This window comes from Meriones unguiculatus, chromosome 20, assembly GCF_030254825.1.
Source record: "Meriones unguiculatus strain TT.TT164.6M chromosome 20, Bangor_MerUng_6.1, whole genome shotgun sequence".
NCBI lineage: Eukaryota > Metazoa > Chordata > Mammalia > Rodentia > Muridae > Meriones > Meriones unguiculatus.
The window spans coordinates 51,530,066-51,550,178 of record NC_083367.1 but is presented as its reverse complement, the minus strand read 5'-3'; the positions used below and the strand labels follow the sequence as shown (position 1 = coordinate 51,550,178).

The window sequence follows — 20,113 nt, the reverse complement described above, 5'->3', positions numbered from 1 at the left end:
TAGAAATATGTACATCATATAGGTAGATAATAGACAGGCAAATAGATAGGTAGATAGATAGATAGATAGATAGATAGATAGATAGATAGATATGCAGAGAGAGAAAGAGAGAGAGATAATAGGTACATAGTGTTTGGAGATATATATATAGAGAGAGATTTTTGTAGAGAGCTCCTCCTTTTGAGTTTTTGGTCACTGACCAAAAGACTCTCAAAACAATATAGGCTATTGCCTTTGCCCTTGGTTGCCTCAAAGTTTCAAGTAAGACCCTATTACTGAACATCATATATTTCAGACACAGCACTCAATGGATTTAAGGTATGTCTGACACAAAAGCCTCTACCCTGAGTATTACCTTTCATAATACCAGAAAGTAATATGAAGTCTGCTATTGGTAGAAAGAATGTGATCCCCATGAGCTAAGATATTTCTAATGGTGCAATATGAAATGGCACTTGTATCTTTTTGATAACCAGCAGATATCTAATTAGACTTAGGACTCATTCAACAGGAAGGAAATCATGCCTCATATTGTAAACAGAGCCAACTGTCCATGACAAGAGATGACTCTTGTATGCTCACTCCTGACTGATATTTTCACAACACAGATCCTATGCCTAAAGTTCAGGTAATGTAGTTCTTTGAATGAGAACATTTTTTATCATCTCAGGCTTTTGAACACTCGGATCACAGTTGGTAGTGCTATTTAGGGAGACTTAGGTGGTGGCCTTTCTAGAAGAAGTAAGCTACTAGAGATGGGTTTTGATCATTTCAAGACTCCATATTATTTAAACTTTGAGATGAAAGGGTTTATGTGGGTCACAATTCTAGGATACAATCCATCATATTAGGACAGTCAAGGCAGGAACTCAAGAATCTAGTCCATTACTTCCACATTCAAAAGCAGAAAGAAAAGAGATTGCAAGAGAGAATCCCTTCAAACAAGGAAGTGTGTACAAGTTGACAGATGACTCATTTCAGGAGACTGTTTTCTGGTGGCAGTCTTGTGTCTGCTTCTTTTCTCTGCAGCAGAGAGTCAATCTTGGTCATATGTTGTTAAATCATACATTTTACAACATAATCAAAAACCCTTTTGACTTTCCCCAGAATATTGGCTTTTCTCCAAAGAAAGATGCGAATAAACAGAATATAGCAGGATGTACGCTTCGTACATGGTACAGTGATTACATTGCAAGCAAGAAAACATATTTAATCATTAACTCAGTGCATTTCTCAGACAAACCTCCACACCATAGGTCATCTGGAAAAATTTTGCATTTATAGTAAATGGCAAAAGAGCAAAAAGGCACTAGACAACTAGACTATTCTTAATTCTCAGCTACTGCTTGTAGCTGAGCAAGTTCTTTCTGAGCTCTTTCTAAACATCTTTTGTAATAGGAGTGAGCATTCAGAGGGTCTCTAGCCCCTCCCTCATGGACTACACAAAGCTCCTGTAATCTCATTATCCTGCAGAGTCCTGTTCATGTGAGCAAGGCTTTCTAGAAAAGGAAATTAGTGTAAATCCAGTAGTCTCTTACTCCTGAGTAAGTAGTCCTTACTCAGAAAGGGTCTTACTCCTTTCTTACTACAGCAATCTGGGGGCTGAGTGTAGAAACTCAAACAATTCCTGATATCATTTGATACCCACGAGCTGCCTAAAGTCTTTCCAGGAACAATTAGCATAAAAGGCCTCTATGGATTCAATTTCTTGTTCAGATAATCCAAGGTTCACTGCCTTTATAGCAAAGAGGAATGCTTCCTCCATAGTGGTTGTTTTTGAGCCATTTCCTTCTCCCATAGTCTCCCTAAAACTCTTCCCAGTAGCATTGACTATGGTTGAATTGGAGGAAAAAGATGGAGTCACAGTAAGGAAAAAAAAAACAGGCAGGCATATAAAAGAAAGAAACACCATTTATGCGCTGGTAATCCAGAGGTATTTTCTCCAAAAATGCAATGCTCCAGCAGCCAGAACTGTGTCAAGAAGCTGCTTCCAAGAGTCTAAGATGACGGTCACCAGGATACCATATCTGAGGGCACGGGATCTGAAATCCCAAAATTGGTGAGTGAAGGGGCAGCTGAAGCCAGAATATCAATATTGGGGCTTTCTGGGAGAGAGAGAGAGAGGACAGCCCGTGAGCTAGGACAATTTGGATCCAGGGCACCCGTGGACATCTCCAGGGACTGAGAGTGGCGAATATTCAACCCTCCTGCACTTCCCCTTGCCTCACACATAGGTCTCTATGCTCACTGGAGGCTGCAGAGGTTGCCCTAAGCAAGATCCTCATGCTCTGTGACTGAGACAGCAGTGGTGGGCCTCTCAGACCTGCAGCTGCAGTGGACTGCTGCACAGGCCACCCAGGTTTGTGGCTAGCCCAAGCAGCAGCCTCCCTGCTCAATGACTGAAAGGACAGAGGCAGCTACCTCAAGTACAGGTCTCCCTGCCCAGTTCCCAGACAGTGGGCACCACTGAGCTGATGGATCTCCTACACTCCTATTTGCCTGTGTGGGCCCAAATCTGGGAACAGTGGAACCCCCTGTGCTTTTTTTATTAGGCTAGCAAGTGAGTGCACCTTCAAGTAAGTGCATGCTGAGCTCCAGATCCAGGGTCCCTCTATGAAGCCAGGTATCAGATCTCACACTCACACTCACACTCACACTGGGGACGACATAGGGATCCTTAAGACGGCGGCATTCTCAAACACTGAAGCCCTTGTTCTGTGGGTCTACCAGTGGAGTCCAGGCAAACAGTTACTGGAGCCCAGACAGATCTGAATACCAGGAGAACAGTATGACAGGCCTGTGGGCCACTGAGGTAGTCAAGTCACCTGCGAATGTGCTTTGCCCTTGTGAACAGCACTAGCTCTCACACCCTGCTATGCTTAAGCTCCACCCTTCCAGACATCTACAAGCCTTTTCTTCAGGACACACTTCCAAGGACACTCCATGCTTGTGCACATGTGCCTGCAACCTTTCTCCCTTACTTGCATCTAAACATGAACATCCACTCTCAGACCAGTGGACCTCTCTCATCTTCCTGAAGAACACTCCAGACACCAGAGATAGACAGACCCGGTCTGAAGTACAGACTCCTGGAGCAAACAGCACAGGTTACAGATAAACAGATGGTTTGAGGTCAGTGTAAGAACACTTCCAACAAAAATTCAGGACATTATGGCTTCACCAGCAACCTGTAAAATCAATGGATATGCTAATTCATTGGAAACACAAGAAAATTATTTCAAATTTATACTTATCCAGTTATTAGAGTCACATAAAGAGGAAACAAAGAAAGCTATCAAAGAAATACAGGCAAAATCAGCCAAACAGAGGCACATGAAAAAGGCACAAGTAGGGGCATATAAAGAATAAATAAATAAAAAATAGAGGCCATCATGGAAAGACAAGAATCCATATTCAAACAGATGAAGGGAATGGCACAAGACATGAAAACAGAATTAGAATCGATAAAGAAAACACAAACAGAAAAAAAAAAACAAAAAACACTGGAGCTATAGAAATTAGGGAAAATATCAGGAACCATAAAGGTAAGCATCATTTACAGAATAGAAGAGATGGAAGACAGAATTTCAGGCGCTGAAGATACAATTGCAGAAATTGTGACGTCTCTCAGAAAAAAAGTAAAATCAGAAAAAGTTCCAAACACAAAATATCCAAAAAATCAAAGATGCAATGAAAAGACAAAATCTAAGAATAATAGGAATAGATGAAAAAGAAGATCCCAGGCTCCAATGTCCAGAAAATATTTTCAAGAAAATCATAGGAGAAAATTTTCCCAACTTAAAGAAAGAGATGTCCATAAACATACAAGAAGCCTACAGAACACAACATGGACTGGACCAGAAATGAAACTCCCCCTGCCACGTAATAGTCAAAACACTAAATCTACAGAATAAAGACAAAATATTAAAAGCAGCAAGGGAAAAAGACCAAGTAACATATAAAGGTAGACCTATCAGAATCACACCAGACTTCTCAACAGAAACTATGAAAGCTAGAAGGGCCTGGGCAGATGTCATGAAGACTCTAAGAGAACACAGATGCCAACCCATACTACTAAACTGGAGCAAATCTTTCAATTAACATAAATGGAGAACACTCAACGTCCTTTGTCATAAGGGAAGTGCAAATAAAAGCAACTTTGAGATTTCACCTTACACCCATCAGAATGGCTAAGATCAAAAACTCAAGTGACAATGCATACTGGAGAAGATGAGGAGAAAGGGGAAGCCTCCTGCATTGCTGGTGGGAATGAAAACTTGAACAAGCACTTTGAAAATCAATCTGATGATTTCTCAGAAAACTACGAACAGCGCTTCCACAAAATCCAGCTATACTACTCCTAGGCATATATCCAAAATATGGTCAAGTACACAACAAGGACATCTGCTCAACCATGTTTGTAGCAGCTTTATTCATAATAGCCAGAACCTGGAAACAACCCAGATGTCCGTCAACTGAGGAATAGATACAGAAATTGTGGTACATTTACACAATGGAATAGTACTCAGCAATTAAAAACAAAGAAATCATGAAACTTGCAGGCAAATGGTAGAATCCAGAAAAGATCATCCTGAGTTAGGTATCCCAGAAGCAGAAAGACACACATGTTATATACTCACTGATTAAGCAGATATTAGACACATTACATAGGATAAATATACTAAAATCTGTACACCTAAAGAAGCTAAGCAAGGAGGAGGACCCTTGATAAGATGATCAATCCTCACTCAAAAAGGCAAATGGGATGGACATCAGACTAGGGAGAAAACAGGGAACAGGACAGGAGCCTACCACATAGGGCCTCTGAAAGACTCTACCCTGCAGAGTATCAAAGCAGACGCTGAGACTCATAGTCAAACTTTGGGCAGAGTGCAGGGAATCTTACGAAAGAAGGAGGAGATAGTAAGACCTGGAAGGGACTGGAGTTCCACAAGGAGAGCAACATAACCAGAAAATTTGGGCACAGGGGTCTTTTCTTAGACCGATACTCCAACCAAGGACCATGCATGGAGATAACCTAGAACCCCTGCACAGATGTAGCCCATGGCAGCTCAGTGTCCACATGGGTTCCCTAGTAATGGGAACAGGGACTGTCTGTGACATAAACGCAGGGGCTGGCTCTTTGATTACCTCCCCCTGAGGGGAAAGCAGCCTTACCAGGCCACAGAAGATGACAATGCAGTTACTCCTGATGAGATCTGATAGGCTAGGGTCAGAGAGAAGGGGAGGAGGACCTTCCCTATCAGTAGACTTGGGGAGGGGCATGGGAGGAAATGAGGGAGGAAAAGTGGTATTGGGAGGGAATGAGGGAGGAGGCTACAGTGGGACACAAAGTGAATAAACTGTAATTAATAAAATAATAAATTAATTAAAAAAGAAGCTTCTTCTGCAATCATGTGATACCTAATACCAGTGTTTCCACTGCTCCAGATTTACTAATGGCCCCCTAAATGGCTCCAATCCTATTTATTTTCTCCTGTCCTCTATCTCTCCATCCTCTGTTCAGCCCATTCCCCCTGTTCCCATATCCCCATCTGCTTCCAGACCACCTGCAAAACCCATTCTACTTCCCCATTCCCAGAAAAAAAAATCCATGTGTCCTCCTATCCCTCAAGCCCTCTTACCTTCTTAACCTCTCTTGGTCTGTGCATTGTACCAAGGTAATCCATAACTTAAAAGTTGATGCTTAATTATCAATTATTTTAACAATGCTTCTCTTTCTGGATCTGGGTTACCTCACTTACTATGATTTGTCCTAGTTCCATACATTTGCCTGCAAAGGTCTGCAATTTTTTTAAACAGCTGAGTAATATTCCATTACATAAATGTACCACATTTTCTTTATCTGTTAATCTGTTGAGGGACATAGAGAAAGTTTCCAACTCCTGACTATTATAAATAAAGTTGCTATGATAATAGGTGACAATGTTTAATGTTTTCTGGTGGTAGGATGGAGCTTCTTTTGGGTATACGCTCAAGAGTGGTATAGCTGGGTCTTAAGGTTTGCATGCCCAATAACAATGAAAGAAGGGGGAGATAGTAAAACACATTCATGCCAGCATGAACTGTTACTTGTATTATTGATCTTAGCCATTCTGATAGGTGTAAAATGAAAACTCATTATAGTTTGAATTTGCATTTTCCTTGTGGCTAAGGATGCTGAACATTCTTTTTAGTGTCTCCCAACCATTTGAAATTCCTCTATTGAGAATTCTTTAGATCTGTAGTCCATTTCTTAAATTAAAATATTTACTTTGTTCTTATCCAGTTTTTTGAGTTGTTTTTATATTTTGGATATTAGCTCTTTGTTGTATGTGGAGTTGGTGAAAATCTTTTAATATTCTATACCTGAAGCTTTGTCCTATTTACATTGTTCTTTGTTTTACAGAAACTTTCCCAGTTTCATGAGGTCCCATTTATTGTTGATCTATCAATGTTTTAGTGAGAAAGTTGCTTCCTGTGCCGATGCATTCAAGTTTATTTTCCATTTTTTCTTTAATCAGGTTCACCTTTGATTCATTTGGACTCGAGTTTTTATAGAGTAATGATTATTTGCACTCATCTACATGTAGAGTTAGACCAGCACTACTTTTTGAAGATACTTTCTGTTTTCCATTCTGTCTTTCTGGCTTCTTTTTCAAAAATCAGATGTCCATAGGTATGTGCATTTTTGTCTGGATGTTGACTCAGTTCCCTAGATCAGTAAGTTTGTTTTTATGCCAATACCATGCCTTTTTTATAGCTGTGTAGTATGATTTGAAATAAGGGATGGTGGTACCTTCAGAAGTTCTATTATTGTTCAGATTCATTTTAGCTATATGTTTTGTTTTGTTTCCCACATGAAATTGAATGTTGTACTTTCAAGATCTGTAAATAGTTGTATTGGCATTTTGTTGCTGATTATGTTCAATCTTTAAAATGCTTTTTACTATGTTAATCCTACTGATCCATGAGAAAAGAAGACCATTCCACCTCTGATATCTCCCTCAATTTCCCTCTGCAAGGACTTGAAGTGTACTCATAGAGTTTTTTCACTTACTGTTTTAGGTATTTTATATTATTTGTGGCTATTTGAAGAGTACCATTTTTATAATTTTTTTCTCAGTCTATTTGTCATTTGTATGTACAAGAGCTACTGATTTTTTTGAGTTATTCTTGTATCCAACCACATTCCTGAATGTGTTTATCGCTGTAAGTGTTCCCTGGTAGAATTTTAAGGTCACTTATATATACTATTACATCATCTGTAAGTAATAATATTTTGAATTATTCCTCTCCATTTTGTATCTACTTGATCTTCTTCAGCTGTCCTATTGCTCTAGCTAAAGTTTTATGTACTAGAATGAATAGATATAGAAATAGCAGAGAGACTTCCCTTCTTACACATTGTAGTGTAATTGCTTTGAGTCTCTTATCATTTAATTTAATGTTGTCTATCTGCTTGCTATAAATTGCCTTTATTACGTTTAGTTTAGGTATTTTCCTTATATCCTTATTCTCACCATAACTTCATGAGCATGTGTTGGATTTTGTCCGAGGCCTTTTTGGCATCTAGTGCAATGATCATGTGTTTTGTTTTGTTTTGTTTTGTTTTGTTTTGTTTTTATCTTTCACTTTGCTTATATTGCAGACTACATTGGCAGATTTTTCAATGTTGAAATATCCCTGAATCTCTAGGATAAAGCCTGCTTGATCATGGTGGATGATGTGTTCTTGAATTTGGTTTCTATTTTGTTGAGTATTTTTTTCTATGTTCTTGAGGTAATTGGTCTGTAATTGAATTTCTTTATTGAATCTATGTGTAGTTTGGGTATCAAGGTAACTGTGGCTTCAGAAAATGATTTTGGCAATGTTTCTTCTGTTTATATATTGTAGAAAAATTTGAGGAGCATCAGTATTAATTATTTAATATTCTGGTAGAATTCCGCAATTTTGTGTTTATGTGTTGGGAGATTCTAATAATTGCTTCTGTCCCCTTAGGGTTTATAAGTCTATTTAAGTTGTTTACTGATCTTAACGTTGGTAAATGGTATCTACTGAAAAACTTATCCATTTATTTTAGATTTCCAATTTTGTGGAATACAGGCTTTTAAAGTATGACTTAATGATTCTTGAGTTCCTCAGTGTCAGTTGTTATGTCCCCCATTTCTATTTGTTGTTTGTTTGTTTGTTTTAATTTGGATATTCTCTTTTTGTCTTTTAGTCAGTTTGCATCATGGTTTCTTTTTCATTTTCTCAAAAACCAACTTTTTGTTTTGTTGATTCTTTGTACCATTCTCTTTCTTCTTCATATTATTATTATTTTTATTTTTTAAAATTTATTTGCTTTGTATCCCACTTGTAGCCCCCTCTCTCATCTCCTCCCTGTCCTACCCTCCTTCCCTCTTCTTTCCCTATCACTCATCTTTAGTCCACTGATAGGGGAAGTCCTACTCCCGTACTATCCAGTCCTAGCTTATCAGGTCCCATCAGGACTGCCTGGACTTCTTCTTCTGTGGGCTGGCAAGGTCCCTCCACCAGGGAGAAGTGATCAAGGAACAGGCAGCCAAGTTCATTTCGTAGACTGTCTCTTCCCCCTTTACTAGAGAACCCAAATGGAGACTGAGCTGTCTATGGACTACATCTGAGCCCGGGGTCTATGTCCTCTCTATTCACAGTCTTTGGTTGATGCATATATTCATAATAGCCAGAATCTGGAAACAACCAAATGTCCTCCAACCAAAGAATGGATACAGAAATTGTGATACATTTACACAATGGAATACTACTCAGCAATTAAAAACAAAACAAAAGAAACAAACAAACAAATAAACAAATGATGAAATTTTCAGGCAAATGGATGGAACTGAAAAGATCATAATGAGTGAGGTAACCCAGAACCAAAAAGACATGCACAGTATATACACATGCACTTATAAGTGATTAGCCACATATATAGGATAAACATACTAAATTCTAACGGGTTAAAGTAGCTAAACAGGGAGGATCCTAGCGATGATGCTTAATTATCATTCAGAAGGGAAAACAGGATAGACACTGGAGACAGTAGAAGAGAGGGAACAGGAGGGGGCCATACCACAAATGTCCTCTAAAAGACTCCACCCAGCCAGGGATCCAAGCAGATACAGAAAATCACAGCTGAACATTGGAGAGATCACAAAGGGTCTTATGGAAGAAGAGGGATATAAAAGGACACTGAGGATACAGGAGTCACACATGGAGACCAACAAAGTCATTCTCTTTTTTTTTTATTTTAAAATTTCAGCAGTTTGAATTATTTCCTGTTTACTTCTTTTATACTGGAACTTTCAAGTGTGGTGTTAAGTTGCTGGTATGAGATCTCTCTGTTTTTTGTTTTTTGTTTTTTTTTTTTTTTTGCTGTTGTTGTTGGTTGTGGTGGTGGTAGTGTTGTTTTTGGTGGTGAGGGGTTGTTTGTTTTTGCTAGTTTGTTTTATTTTAATGTAGCACTTAGTGCTTTGAACCTTTCTTTAGCACTGCTTTCATTGTCTACCAAAAGTTTGGGTATGTTGAGTATTCATTTTTATTGAATTTAAAATTTATTTATTTCTGTCTTCAGCCAGTGATTATTCAGTAGAGACTTGTTCTGTTCCCATGAATATTTAGGGTTTTTTTTGTAATTTTTGCTGTTGTTGAAATTCAGATTTAATACATTGTGGTCTTACAGAACTCAGGTGTGTATTTCAATTTTCTTGTATTTGTTGAGACTTGCTTGTGAGAACAAATATGTGGTAAATTTTGGAGGAAGTTTCTTGACGTGCTAAGAATTGGTATATGTTTTTGCATGAAAGTATCTGTAGATCTCTGTTAGGTTCATTTAGTTTATAATATCTGTTTCTTGTCTCTGTTTAGTTTTTGTTTGCATGACTTATTGACTGGTAAGAGCTGGGTATTGAAATCTCTCACAATTAATGTGCTATTTCCAATGTGTGTTTTAAGCTTTAGTAATGTTTCTTTTACCAATGTGGGTTCCCTGTGTTTGGGATATAGACTAGACATTAAGAATTAAAAAGGTCATCTTGGTAAGTTTTTATTTTTGATGAGTATAAAGCGTCTTGACCCTTTCTTGTTTAATTTGGCTTGAAGTCTATTTTGTTAGATGTTACAATGACTATTCCAGCTTGTTTTTTAGGTCCATTTGCTTGGAAAACTGTGTTTCAACCCTTTATTCTAATGTAATATCAATTTTTGATATTGATTTGTTTTTCTTGCATGCAGCAGAAGAATGAATCCTGTTTTCACATCCATTTTTTTAAACTATGTCTTTTTATTGGGGAGTTGAGTCTATTGATATGGAGAGATATCAATGGTTAATTAATGTTAGTTTCTGTTTGTGTTGGATTCTTGGGGTTGTGGTGGTGGTGGTTGTGGTGTGACTGTGTGTGTGTGTGTGTGTGTGTGTGTGCCCCTTCTATTGGTGTTGCTAGTGTGGGATTATTTATTTCCTGTGTTTTCCTGTATGTATTTAATCTTGGGTTAGAGTTTTTCTTATAGCACTTCTTATAGGGTTGGATTTCTAGAGAGATATAGTTTAAATTTGACTTTATCATGGAATATCTTGTTTTCTTCATATATGCTGACTGAAAGGTTTTCTGGGTGTAGTAGTATAGGTTGACATCTGTAGTCTGCTAGAGTCTGTAGGATATCTGTACATGCCCTTTTGCCTTTTAGAATCTCCATTGAGAATTCAGATGTAATTTTAATAGGTCTGCAATTATATGTTACTTTCTCTTTTCCCCTGGCAGCTTTCAATATTCTTTCATTGCTCCGTATGTTTAGCTTTTTGAACATTATGTGGTGAGAGCACTTTCTTTTTGGTACAATCTAGTTGCTATTATATATGTTTTGTATACCTTTATAGGAATCTCCTTATTCAGGTTAGTAAAATTTTTTATGATTTAAAAAAATATTATCTGGATCTTTGAGTTGTGATTCTTATATTTTATTCTTAGGTTTGATCTTTTCATAGTGTCCCAGACTTTTAATTTATACACTTTCCTCCCTTTCTGTGGCTTTAAGATATTAGCTTTTAGCATTTTATTTCTGTTGTCATTCCTGCCACTTTCTGCCATGCTTATCTGTCATGATGGAAACACACTTATGGAACTGTAAGTCAAAATAAACTTTTTATTTTTCTTTACGTTTCCTTGGTCATGGTGTTTTATCACAGCAAAACAAAGTAGTTAGAATGAGTAATAATCAAAAAGGAGGACAGAAAGATTATAAGAGCTGAAGGAAGCAACACTTATAAATTGTCTACAAAATGCCTGCCTAAGCAAGATCTGAATAATTATGACATCAGTTGACAGTTAAACGTATATTAAGGAAATTTTATAGGGCCTCACCCATGAGTGAAGAAATACAAACAATTAACAACTACTGAGAAAGAAAGAATTATCCTTCCCAAGAGATTAGCCTACTATCTGGTTATGCATATGAAGTGCTCATTCCTAAAAACATGTATGTATAAACAACACTAAATTAACTCTGCAGATTACATTTATATATTTATTTATTTGGAGATCATGGAGGAAATTAGAGCAAAAAGATGGAGGGAGAGATGATATAGTATTTCAATTAAAAGTAAAAATATTTACAATATTGAGACTTATACAGCATTATTAACTAGTAAAATTTAACAGAGATTCGGATATTTCATCTATTCAGATTATTTTTAGTTAAAATAGTTTGAGAATTATATATATAAATAGTGTATTGACATCATTTCAACTCCTTGCTTCCTTCTTTCCTCCTCCAACTCTTACTTTTTTTTCTAATTTGTTTCCTAATTCAGGCTCTCTTTTTCTTTATTATTGTTCCACACACACACACACACACACACACACACACACATGCACACGCACACACACACACACACACACACACACACACACACATGCACACACACCCCAATGATTTCACTTACTGTTGCTAGTTTGTACATATGCTTAGAACTGATCACCTGGGGTTGATGTACCTATCAGGTAGTTCATAACTGAAAAAATCTGATTAATCCACCATTAGCAGCCATTTACTGACTTTAGCACCTTGTCTAGGGATGTACTTTGTAAGATATTGTCCATACAAGTGGTCATGTCCGTGGTGTTCGCCTGTGCTGATCTTCATAAGCGACCACATTGTTGAGAATTCATGGGTTCAATTTCCCTTTCAAGTCTACAAGACACTGACTCACAGCATTTGTTCCAGTTTTCTGTCCCCTGTAATTTTTCTTTCTCACCTTCTACAGTGTTCTCTAAACTTTATGTGTAGAGGCTGTGCTGTAAATGTACCAACTTGGTACTATAGTCACTTCTTGTCTGAATTTTGATCAGGTGGGGATATATGTAAGAGTTTCTGCTACTGCAAAAAGAAGCTTCTCTGAAGAAGGATGAGAGCTATAGGTATAAAGATACATATTATTAATGCATTTAGAATCTACGTTGCTTAGGGCCAAGAGAAAATTAGGGTGTGTTTACAGTATCAGGCATAAACTCCCTCCCATTGAACTCATCTTTCTTCCTTCCTCTGCCTCCCAAGTACTGGAATTGAAGGTCTGTGTCACCACCACCTGGTTCCTATAGATTTTTTAAAACATTCTTAATGTTATTTATGTATCCTTCCTCCATCTCCATATGCATTAATCTGTAGGCTTAGATTTTTCCCCAAACCTACTTTATTTTGGGTTCTTAAACACCCTTACTTCCCATTCATCCCATTTGTAAGAAAAAGGGCTGTAGACTCCTTTTATCTGCTTCCTGCTGCTTTGGGTCAATGGGTCTTTATGGGATTAGCAAACTCAGTCATCAGGGTACCAGCAGTTCAGTCCAAAGGCCAACACCAAACAGCAACATGAAGTCACTGATAGTCACAAGACTCATTTGGATTGCCCAAAGAAGTTCTCTGGAACTTAAGAAGTTAAGTGTGGAAGCACTAAGATCAGTGAAGCGATGTTGACCACAAAGTGATGCCTCACTGTGTATATCTCCTCTCCTCAGAGCCCATCACAGATAATCTCAGCTGGCCAAAGTCACAACCCTCGAATAAGAGAGTTCACAGCAAAACATCATGTGCCCTGCCACAAGTCAACAGAAGCAAAACATCACCTGCTCAGCTTGCAACAAAATGTCACAAGACAAAACTGAGTCTTCAAAGAAACCAGAAACTTCCATTTCATTACTCTCTTTTTCTTCCTCCACAGATATAATAGTCTCCCTTTACTTTTCCATAGCATCTGTGTCTTCCTATGCCTTTTCTAGAGATTATTTTTAATTGGTCTATAATTATTCATTTACTTCATCATAAACTTTATCAGATAAAGGTAATAGAAATGCAGTTGCTGGTAAGATGAAGCAGCATAAACTGTATTATAGAGATTTGTTCTCACCATACTGAGATTTGCTATGCACACTAATAAAAAATTATTGCTTGAAATTGCGATATAGATAGCTCTGGACATGGGTGCTGGAAACTCACCTTGGGTCCTCTACAAGACCAGCCTAAGCTCCTAATTGCTAAGTTATCTCTCCAGTCCTTTATTAATAATTCTGTAATCCAATAAACATTTTGGGGTCTTAACAAAGCATTAGTATTATTGTGAGCACAATATTTTTTTTTGCTAGCTCAATAGGCTCTTTTGGCTTGGGGAACACAGAGAATAGGCATGAGTACAAAATCTCTGATGAAATAAATTGACAAGAAGACAGTACTGTAGGATCACAGGATAACATAGGATAAAATATGTGGCAAGATCATATGAGGTGCAGGAATCTGGAGAGGTAGAATGAATCTTCTCAGTTGTAAAATGACTGAATGCTTGATAGTAAGGATGCTGTTTGCTAATGGAGCTTGTGCTGTATAAGATTAATGCTTACTTAATATTTAAAAATAATGTTTGTGATGCATGAATATGTAAGCTAGCATGAACCATTAAATTTCATATTTCCTTTTCACCAAAAATAAAAGCATGAGCCATCCTTATAAAACAAAATGTTCATAAGGTGATATTTTAGAAAAAAAAAAAACTATGCAATTATATTTTGAAAGAATATGGACAAAAGAAAAGTTACTTGTGTTTTTTCTCAGTACCTCCTTGTTCCATAGGAATTAGAATAAAAACAATGAAAGTCATCAATTTGGGCATGATTCTCATAAAATTACAGCAGTGTCTAATATGCATTGTTATTGGATATTCGATTATTATACACAGAAAACCTAATTGTTAGCAAAATATAAAAGCCTGTACAGTCAGGTGTGTCCAGAAGAGATGCCATTTGGCTGTACCTCTAAAAGTCTCCATAGAAAAGAATGCTAAAGAATGGAAAATTCCTACCTATTTTCAGGAAAGTTTCTTGGGAAAGGTCTTGTGGTCTTTACCCTGTGAGATGAGGGGAAGTCCTCTGGGTGGTCTCTCGAGATACCCCACTGCAAAGGTGAAGTGGTTCCACACCTACTGTGCTGTCTTTCAGGAGAAAAAAAAATTACAAGTTAGGAGGTTAGAATTGTGGGTTTGCTTCGAGGATTAAACTTCCTTTATTTCATTCTGGATCGGCCTTTCTTTAATCTTTTCATCTCTTTCAAGGCTTCAACATTAAATTTCCTGGTGTTCTTTCTCCTCAAGCTGAACGTTTTATATTTCCTTTTGATCTGCTTGTCTTTTTAATTGTAAACCCACACAAGAATGATTTCTAATAACCACACAACAGAAGCAATATTAGACTGTCTTAAAATCTCTTCCACTAAGGAAATTAATCTAATACTTTTTAATAAAACCTCAAGTAGATTTTTAGGACTAAGTGAGAAATCAGCCATATTTTTTTCAAAATATAACAAGAACTGTCTTTAGCATTTTTGCTAAAATTGTTCCCCTCTGAAAACTCTCGACCTGTGCCTTCATAGTCATGTTACTTTGAGCATACTCTCTTCCAAGATCCTACTAGGATGGCCTGTTAAGCCCCACTTAAAACTTTAAATCACTGTTCTCTCCAAAGTTCCAAAGTCTTTCACTTTCTTCTAAAAAATAGCATTGTCATGTCCATGACAAAAATAGCCCAACCCATGGTACCAGTTTCTATCTGCATTACTTTTCTATAGCTCTGCTTAAGTTACCATGACCAAGACAACAATGTAGAAAAGAAAGTATTTAATTTGAAGCTCAGGGTTAGAGTTTGAGATGATTGAGAAAAGTGCGGTGTCAGGAGCAACTGAGAGCTAAAATCTCATATTGATCTGCAAGTAGGAGGCAAGGGGTGGTTGGGTTTGATGTGTATTTTTTTAAAACAAAAATTCCACCGCCAATCACATACCACCTTCGTAAGGCCAAACTTCCTAATCTTTCCCAAATAGTTTCAACAACAGGGGTGAAGCAGTTCTATATGAATTCACCTAAAGGGGTCCTTCTGATTCAAATGATCACAGCCATCTGTATTTCTGCACACGGTGCCAGCACGGTGCCTTGTGGGGGTTGTAGTTTTACGTGTTCACAGTGACTATACCAGTTTACATTATTACCAGCACTAAATAGTGGTTTACGCTTCCTCCACACTCTCACCAGCGTTTGGTGCTTATGTTATCCTGAAGTTATATTCTTTGTGGGGTGAGAGGGAGACTCAAAATAATTTTAATTTTTAATTTTCCAGTGGCTAAGAATGTTGAAAAATATTATTGAGCATTTATATTTTATTTAATGTGTTGTTAAAGATCTATTCAGTTTATTAGTCAATCTGTTGCACAGAAAATATTTTTTTCTTGTGCTTTGAGTTTTGTGTTTCTTGATCTATTTGAAACATTCATATGCTACAACAATAGTTATCCATTCTGTAGACTTCTTTAATAATTCCTTCAGTATTGACATATTTTTGTCAATACTTTTTCACTTATGCTAATTAAATATTTGGAGTTTTCTATTTCTTTTTAATTATGTCTTTGTCTGATTTTGTTTTATTCATGATAGATTTTCACTCAGATCAGAACAAGATGCTATCTTGGACTTTGTCCCCAGTGACAACAACAACAACAAAAAAATATAGCGATACTCAGGTGTATAGTAATAGTGATAAGAATTGAAACCTACTAAAAAAAGTCGGGAGCCCCTTCCCTATAATTCCTACTATTCATCATTCTAACAGAATCAAGTGATCTAGGAATAATCTGAGTTATATACGAGAAGTGAAGGGATACTTAAAAGTGAAACTTGATGTAGATCCCCTGTATTTGCCATCCATGATAGGGTGAAACATTGAGGTGATGTATCTGTTTGGGGGTAACCACATTCCTATGAGCACCTTTACCTGTGTACTGTAAGAAAACGCAACAAACACAATTCTCGCAACCTGCGATTGAGAGAAATTGGCTACATTTGTGCACTATTGTACTTTTAGATTTATTTATATCTTCTCATAAAATGTTACTATAATAGACATTAGTATAATACTATCTTCACATAATAAATTAATGTCCGTTTCTTGCTTGGGGGGGGGAACACGTAAAAAAGCATAGGTTTTATAGTTTTCGTCGGAATTTTGTAAAGCTCAGCAGAAAATTGTCTCGAGAATTTGAAAAAATTACCTATGAATTATAACAATTGTAAATATTATGCACAAAACATCAGTGCCCTAACTTTATGAAATAAGCATAAGAAGGCATAAAGGTCACAGAGTTCTAGTCACATGACAGTGGCAGATTTTAACTATAGTTTTCTTATTTAGATATTCTCCAAGCCAAAAATCAGCATAGAAATTTCAGAACTAAATTACTCTATTGTGTGTTGGCTTGGTGCTATCCATTCTAATGCTAATTGCTTCCCCTGCCCCTGAGGCCTGCTTTCTGTTTTGTTTTTTTTTTTTTCAATATTTTCTTAATATTACTTACAGTTTATTAACTTTGTATCCCAGCTGTATCTCCTTCCTCATTCTTTCCCAATTCCACCCTCCCTCCCTCATCTCTTCCTTGACCCTTTCCAAGTCCACTGATTGGGGAGGACCTCCTCCCCTTTCATCTGACCTTGGTTCATCAGGTATCTTCAGGACTGACTGCAAAGTCCTCCTCTGTGGCCTAGCAGTGCTGCTCCTCCACCAGGTGGGGGAGGTCAAAGAGCCAGCGATTGAGTTCATGTCAGAAATAGTCCCTGTTCCCCTTTCTAGGGTACCCACTTGAATACTGAGCTATCATGGGAAAGACTCTACCTAGCAGTGTACCAAAGCAGATACTGAGACTCATAACCAAACCTTGGACAGGGTGCAAGGAATCATATGAAAGAAGGGGTTGTTAGTATGAGCTGCAGAGGACAGGAGTTCCACAAGGATCAAATATATCTGGGCACAGGAGTCTTTTATGAGACTGTTCCTCCAACCGAAGACCATGTTTGGATATAACCTAGAACCCCTGCTCAGATGCTTGCTGTTTTCATAAGCAGCATCTCAAGTATTCCAAACGATGTTGTCAACTTTGCCTCTGTGCTTGACCAATAAAATGCCATACACATGAGCAAGGAAGATGGGAAGGTGTGGCCAAGGTTTGATGGCTTTAAGGGACAAGAGAGGATCATGGGAAGAAGGAGAAGGAATAAAGAGGAGAAAGCAGAGTTGCCAGGGGATAAAAGGAGAACCACGTGGGCCAGAAGAAAGGATTCTGAGAATGTTATCAAAATGAGTGGTCCAGATGAAAATTGTAAGCAAGTATTTATGATTTTATGGATGGAAAGTAGTTCAGATAGGAATGATTAAAGCAGATGACATGGGATGGTGGCTGGGAGATAACAAGGTCATGTAAGTGGTATTATCTGTCCAGCCCAAGGTGAAAGAAGGCAAACCTAAAATCTAACAGGTACATATGCCTTTATTGATTATGATAGTGGATTAGATAATGCCATCATAATAATTATAGTACAAATAGTAAGCATTATTAGTATGTAGTATTAAAATTACCATAACGTTCCTCCATGAATCAATTGTATTAAACAGTTTTCTTTGCTCCTAATTAAGTTCTGCATAGTTACACCTCTAATTTTGAGGTATGTTTCTAAATTATATATTTTGTGATATAAATTTGACATTAATTCAGCCAGTAGATTGCCAAAAGACTAAAGAAAAAGCCACTGTTCTTGTCCGACATCAACCTTCACAAATGATTCAAAGTACAAGGCAAACCTCTGAAATACATGAAATTTTTTTTCTGAGTATTACAAACTGTCAGATTAAATTTTCAAAATAATATTATTTCCCGTACAGATTCAACTAAATAGGAAAGATTTTTAGCAACGTCCAAAAAAAATTAATGCGGATGAAAATACAAAGGTAGCTCAGAATTCATGCATTAAATAGTGTAAGCAGTATATCCATCTTTTGTCATCCAATTAGGCCTGTGTTACATGATAAGTCCTAGTGGAAGAGGAAAAATTTCACCACAGATGAGGCAATTATGTAAAACAACATGACATTTCTATTCAAATCTATCTTAATTACTTGATGAGTTTACTGGGATTATTTAAGGACCATAGAAGAAAGGTAATTTACAAGAACTTTGGGAGATCAAAAGAAGCTATGTCTTAAAAATGCTTATGGAGTGGGTCCAAAATACAGCTGAAAGCAGTTGGTTGTACTCATAACTGTCATACCGCTATTATACCCACAGGTACATTTTACTTGGCATATTGTATACCATAAAAAGTCCATAAGTGAGAAGGATTATTATCAACCTGAATGACATCTCCAAACACTATGAATCCTAGCCATCAAAGAGAACACTTCATCTTACTTGTAGCTTGATATTTTTCACATACTGGAGCCAAAGTGAGACAACTTCAGCAGGCTTTGGCATGGGACCGACACCAAGAAGCTTTATGGCTTTCAGGACAGAAAATCATAATGTAAAGGGCAATCCTGACTATCGGGTACAGACCATGGTAATGTTAGCTGTACCTTAAGATTGGTCTTGATTATCTCTTGTGAGCCATGGAGAGTGACTTCTATCTGTGTTACTTCATGGATCGGAAAGGCAAGTTTGGTCACGAGTTCCTGGAATTTGAGTTCTGACCTGATGGAAAATGGTGATATGTTAACAACAGCAATTGTAAAAAATGATGGCATAATCAGGAAAGAGGCTTGCTTACATAAAAGTGTGATGGAAGAATTAAAGAGAATTATTGATGACAGTGAAATCACCAAAGAAGATGATGCTCTGGCCAGCAGAAGCCTGAAATCATCATTGTGGATGAACACTTTTTTTTTTTTTAAACAACATCAAAAATTGGTTCCCTTATTGATGTCAACCAATCTAAGGATCCAGAAGACTTACGAGTGTTTTATTATCTTTTTCAGAACCTGAAGTGTTTGGTCTTCAATCTTATGGATAACACTTTAAGATTAAACCAATCTAGGGATATTGTGGACTCAAGAAAGTGGGAGTGTTTAGTTACCACAATTAGGATTTATTTTTTATATATTGGTGCAGTTTTTATAAACAATAAATAATGGTCTTTAATAAACATGATAACATCTCAGAAAGAAAGAAAGAAAGAAAGAAAGAAAGAAAGAAAGAAAGAAAGAAAGACCCATATTAACCCTGCACTGGAATTTTAATCCAATAACTTCATAGCTTGATTGAATACCTTTTTTGATAGACTAAGAGTGTCTTCTTTGAAGTTCTTTGATGTTTTTTTTGTTCTTACAGATTGTATTCAATTATTTAAGAAACTCAAGTGTTATTTTTATGTAATGAAAGTTTCTTTACATAGGCTATGTAACATGTCTGAATATTCACTGCAACAAATTCAAATAAGTTCCCATTAGTATTGGCATCATCACCTAAAAGGATATTTAAATTAAATAACATCAAATTGCCAAGTTGCAGTAACAGTATTACTGGAACATTACATTTGTAGCCATTGTTTTGTCAAAGAAGTAATACTGAATACAATGACATGGATGGATGGAGGGTAGGACTTTAATTTAGATTTCTGTAACTCTGCCCCATGAGATATTTCTCATTCTGTAGCACTGTCTGCATGTCTAATGGGCTTCAAAAGGCTGATTTTCACTACTTAGCATTGCTCAGAGGTAAGGAACTACAAATATATTAG

At 37.0% G+C, this 20,113-nt stretch overlaps 1 pseudogene; it reads left to right on the top strand.

Annotated features, from left to right (window-relative positions):
* Positions 1-18,986: 18,986 nt before the first annotated feature.
* LOC110541387 (protein mago nashi homolog) lies at positions 18,987-19,411 on the top strand (annotated as a pseudogene).
* Positions 19,412-20,113: the final 702 nt, after the last annotated feature.